Source organism: Echinops telfairi, unplaced genomic scaffold (genome assembly GCF_000313985.2).
Source record: "Echinops telfairi isolate 266 unplaced genomic scaffold, ASM31398v2 ScPeMD7_2573;HRSCAF=3158, whole genome shotgun sequence".
NCBI classification, from domain to species: domain Eukaryota; kingdom Metazoa; phylum Chordata; class Mammalia; order Afrosoricida; family Tenrecidae; genus Echinops; species Echinops telfairi.
The window spans coordinates 15,013,871-15,019,381 of record NW_022106471.1 but is presented as its reverse complement, the minus strand read 5'-3'; the positions used below and the strand labels follow the sequence as shown (position 1 = coordinate 15,019,381).

The 5,511-nt window shown below is 40.7% G+C and overlaps 1 long non-coding RNA gene across 2 annotated transcripts in view; it reads right to left on the bottom strand.

Annotated features, from left to right (window-relative positions):
* LOC123522156 overlaps positions 1 to 5,231 on the bottom strand; it is an 18,023-nt gene extending 12,792 nt beyond the window's left edge. For both annotated transcript variants that reach the window (XR_006680447.1, XR_006680446.1), the window contains exons 1-3: positions 4,942 to 5,231; positions 4,165 to 4,262; positions 3,050 to 3,199 (exon numbers count right to left, since the gene is read on the bottom strand). This is a non-coding gene — a long non-coding RNA (uncharacterized LOC123522156). The remainder of the gene's footprint in view (positions 1 to 3,049; positions 3,200 to 4,164; positions 4,263 to 4,941) is intronic.
* Positions 5,232 to 5,511: the final 280 nt, after the last annotated feature.

The window sequence follows — 5,511 nt, the reverse complement described above, 5'->3', positions numbered from 1 at the left end:
TTGAAGTACAATTCTGTACATGACAGGATTATGTGCATATCCTCAGTCAAGGAAGTCCAATCAATGCAGCTATTATTCAAATGTATGTACCATCTACCAAAACGAATGATGCAGACCTTGAAGAATTCTACCAATGTTCCCAGTATAAAATCAATCAAACATTCAATCAAATGCATGGATTATTACTGATAATTGGAATGCAAAAGTTGAAAACAAAGAGAGAGGAAAGAACAGTAATTAGAAAATATGTTCTTAGTAATAGAAATGATGCTGAAGACCACATGACAGAATTTTGCAAGACCAATGACTTTATAGCAATTTTTTTCAATAACACAAAAGGTAACAATACAAGTGACTTTATCCAGATGGGATATACAGAAATCAAATTGACTCCATCTGTATGAAGAGACAACGGTGAAGCTCATTATTAGCAGCAAAAATCAGGCCAGAAGCTGACTGAAACAGACCAACAATTACTACACGTAAGTTTGGGTTGAAGCTGAAGAAAATGAACACAAGCCCGCAAGAGCCGAAGCACGGTCTCGAGCTTATCCCACTTAAATCTACCAGCGTCTCGAGGTCTGACACCTTCGGACAGTAATGACAGAAGACCGGATGAGCTGTGGGAGGCACCAAGGACCTCAGAGATGACGAAAGCAAAGAAGCATTACAAAGACAGAGAAGAAAGCAAAGATCAAAGAGGGTGTCAGAAGAGACTGAAACTCTGTCTTCGCCTTAGAGTAGCTAAGGTACCTGGAAGAAATGATGACGTCAGAGCTAAATAAAACATTCCAAGAGCTTCAAGAAACAGCTCAAATGCCCATCAGGTGAAGAATGGTTAAAGACCTCTGATACGTACGCACACGGACTGTTGTACATCCCTAGAACACAATGATGAAACCACAAAACACTCAATGATATGGATGAATTTGGAAGCTGTTATACTGAGTGATGTTAGTCAATCACAAAAGGACAAATACTGTGTGAGCCCAGTACTATTAGGACAAAAACCAGATAAAGGTAGTCTCTGGCTCCCACAGGCTTGAATATAGTCTTTCAGATGGCGAGGTAGTGTGCCTACCTACTTCCCATAAATGATATATCACATCTTTATTAGAACATCTTAAAAACTACCTCATGAGAGGTGTCTTCACTCCAGATTGAGTCTGTTTCCCTTGTTTTGGGGAGAGGGAGAAGATACATAATTCCTGCCATATAACAGTGTTCTAAAGTTATCCCAAACCAGTAGCGGGCCTTACTGGGAAATCAGATCAAGATGGGAGGGTGTGTGTGTGTGTGTGACATGTCTGAATGACAGAAGGCAATTACAATTTGGATGGGGGGTAAGCCTGCTGAGACACTCGGCCATTGAGAAAAACGGTTAGCATTACTTAGGGAGACCCCAGGGGGAGAACAGATGCAGGATCAGGCCCCAACCCGGCAAGTTTGCAGTCGTTTCCAATCAACCCCTGGCGACCTGGGCAGGGTGCCATGAAAAACGTGGACATTCGTCTCTGTCCTTTTGATGTACACATCAGCCTGCATAGACCACTAGAAGGGCCTGAATTGGAAACCCCACTTTGCCTGGAACTCACTTCTAGCAGAATGAGGAACCAAAATACTCCCTTGAACTGTAGGCTGTCATACCATGGTAAAAGATGCAGATGATTACCCTCCTAAGGTTAGGGAGTTGGTAGTGTTTGGACTTTGGGTGCGTGCAGACCTCTTGCTTGTGCGTGCCCGAGGGATGACAAACCAAGACTAACGTACATTTGAGGCTTTCATGCTTTCTGCCTTTGCTTGTCAAGGGTCAGTCTACCTGGCAATGTCCAGCCTTTGCAAGGGAGTGTTCGTGAAAGCATCGCCATATCTCCACCCCTTATGACTTGTGCAACCAGTGTCCAATCACCCACGTTTTGACGATGTACACATTTAGTTATTTGGAGTCTATCAAGATGTCCTATAGTGTATAATTTCCATTGCACAACAGTATTTTTCCCACGGATGATGATAATGTTCCTATCAATAGAATTACCTGAAGACCCATGGGGATGATCTGTGATGCAGTACAACCAAATGATAATGATGTCTCCAAAATTGAACCAGGGACTTAGAGAAACCATCGATTTATGAGTGGATTTTGAAGTCTCACTTGATTGTTGCGCTAATATAAGAACAATTTATCCTTGTGAAAAAGCATTGCCTGGTACTTTTCATTATGGGGAGATCACTGAAGCTATTAATGCCATACAAGATTGTGGTGAAGAAATCAGGTGGTTCCTGGCTATCAAGAAAATGTGTCTGGGGCCTTAAAGGCTTGTTTCAAAACAAGCAGCCAATTAATTGAGGACTCAGCGAAATCCACATAGAAGAAGCACATCAGCCTGTGGGGTCCAGGGATTGTAATTAATAAGATCCAAACCCAGAGGGGGGAGCAGTACCAGTGCCTAAATTAAAAACACCTGGTTGGTGGAATGTTGTAGATGATAGTGGAAGCCCAAATAAAATTGCAGGATTGCTATGTGGATGGACCCCCAGGTGAATCACCACTGTCCATAGAGGAGGAATGTGGAAAGCCCTAATATCAGACAGAAATCCGACTGAAAGTATATTTTCTTAGCTATTGTAGGCTGCAATGTATCCCCTTGTCATTAGGTCTCATTTTCAATTTATTCTAGGTGCTTAATTTCCTTGAGGTCCGTCTCTTTCATATGACCATTGCTGTTGGGCCCTTTTGTTTGTTTGTTTTTGTTTGTTGTCCTTGGTTTGTATATTTCCCTGGATATGGAAGGCAGGATTGGTGGATTTATGGAGAAAATAACTAGATTGATAATTACCTGGGGGCATGGAAGGGAAGTTTGCGAGAAATGGGGAGTCCACACCAGTGACTACAAGAAGGACAAAAATGTTCCAACAGTGATTGTGGTTGTGATTGCACAACTCCTCTCAATGTGACTGAACTGTTGGGTGTATGTTATAGTATTCATAGATTAATAGAAGTAATTAAAATAACTGCTAGATAAATTAACAAAATGTATGCAACCCTTACCTGCTGTTAGCTGTGACATTTTGCAGCCAAAGAATTCATCTGAGTCAGACTCTGGAGTAGAGTTGACTGCTTGCTCTTTGTGTTCGTGGAGTTTATTGGAATGAGAAGGTGCAGGGTCATATACCTTTCAGCTGCTCCGAGAGACAGATTCTAGGTCATAAACAGAATAATGAATAGTTCAAACATGCTCTTAAATTTAAAAGGCATTATGGAAACGAATGATTGGACAATTTGTTCCCCATCATCCTTCTTTGATTTGTGGCACTATTTTGCATGGTGATCTCTTAATGCCAACCATATGGTGCTACTGAGCTCAATGCATCATCGACATGGTGACAGAAAGGCACTTGCTAGGTTTTAATACCCATAGCTGGCAATATTTTTAAAATAAGAAAAAGATAGAGAAAATTTGTCTCAGAATCTGCTTCATATGGATATTCTATGAACAAACACTTTGAATAAAACATGAATATTATATATATCTTAGACCCTATTGTTACAGAGCAAACACACACATTATTATGTTTTACATACATGATAATAATAATTTATGTTATTCCTTGCTATATTTAGACTTAAACTCTATAAGGAAAGATATATTGTTAATACAGTCTTAACTTAGATTCATATTAATTTGCACAATAGGTATCATATAGATAGATAATAATGAAGAATTAAGTTCATTGAATAAACAATTCAAGTCAAAATAATACTTTGTATCTAACATCCTAAAAATGCTCTAAACATGTTCCATCAACAGATAATTTCCCAAACCCACCATTATTCTCAGAGTGATTTAAAAAATTATTATGGAGAGTTCTTTTTAAATGAAATATTTATGTCTTAATTTATTGAGAAAATGATTTTGAAATCTGGAAAATATTTCTAAATAATTAAAGGTTATTTCTAGTGTAAAGCATGTAAAGTAATACATTGGAATGCAGAATCATATATCACACATCTCCAAAAATAAGTTTTCAAAATGAACTAGAAGTCTTTCTCAACTGTCTGACTAAGGCATGAGGAATGCACATTGCTCTGCAACTGGCGATGAATTGACGAAATCTAACGATAAATAGCTGACGAGCAGTTAAGATTAGCTGAGAGGAACATACCTTTAATCAGTGAATAGTGACATTTCCCAGCTATCTCAGGAAAATGACCGGCTTGCTCAACTGCATGCACATTTTAAAATATACTTGACTTATATCCACTATGAAGATAAGAAAGAAAAGAAAAGGAAACCTTTTAAACCATCAAAGCTGCCATCTGAACATTTAGCAATAGCCAAGATTTACTTGTATTTTATTTTTCAAAGTGTCAAAATATTATAATGATAGTGCTGCTATTTTAAAATTCTCTAATGTCTTTTATTTCAACTCCTAAAAATGTGAGAATGGTATCTGACCGCCTCTCGCTGCCTAGGGGAGCGTGGGAGTCAAGGTCAGCCTCCACCACCCAAGGCTGGTTGTTAAGAGGCAAGGGTTACACGTGTGTTCATCCTCCAAATGTTTCACAGTCCTGACACCCACTCTCCCTCCTGTACAACCCCCAGTATAATCAACTTCTCTGCTGGCTTGGGTCATTTGAAACAGTGGACGTACAGATCTCACAGATAATACTCACAATTAGGGGGTTTATTAAGGAAGCAACAGGTTACAGTCAGCATCAGGAATGTTCAGCGTGTTTTTATCAGAAGAGCTTTTTGTTAGTGATGCCCACAAGCACACTTTCCTCCAGCCCTGGCCCTTTTCCCAGTCCCTACTCTGTTTAGGCAAGTGTTACAGCGCTCTTTTACTTCTCAAAGACACCCCAATTTGGCACGAGGCTTCAACCTGAATGGGCGTAGTTCCAGCTCTATAGGCTGGCAAGTCCAGCTCCCAGACACTCACCTTTCTCATCGGATTGTCAGGAACTCACTCCTCGGACGTGTGTCTGTCTCCCGACTTCATCCTCCTTGGCGTCACACCTCTTTACTGTCTGCATTGAAAAGGGTCTGTCTGTGCAGGAAGATCCGTCCAAAAGACCACTCGTGGCACTTTTTTCTGGATGCCAGAGCGTCCCTCTGCCTCTTTGGAATGGCTCATCGTAAGACTAGAGGTTATATCAAACTCCATCGTTCCCTCATTAGCGTTTCATGCTCCACCTCGTACCACACTCGACGTAGACAAGCTCCTGACTGACACTGTTCCTTATTACCCTGGTGGACCGCAGGCACCTCTCCTTTTCAGTCCTGCCAAGTTAGTCGAATTATGGCTTTGGCAAAGAATACTGAGAGTGTCACAGACGGTCATAAAAGGAAGCAGATCTATCTCAGAGGAAGCATACATCCAGCTGTTCCTTAGAAGGTAGGCCAGGAAGACTTCCTTCATATTGGGCATGTTGCCAGGAAAGACCGGTCCCTAGAAAAATACATGATGCGTGTATTTTAGTAGAGGGTCCGTGCAAAGGAGAGAGACCCT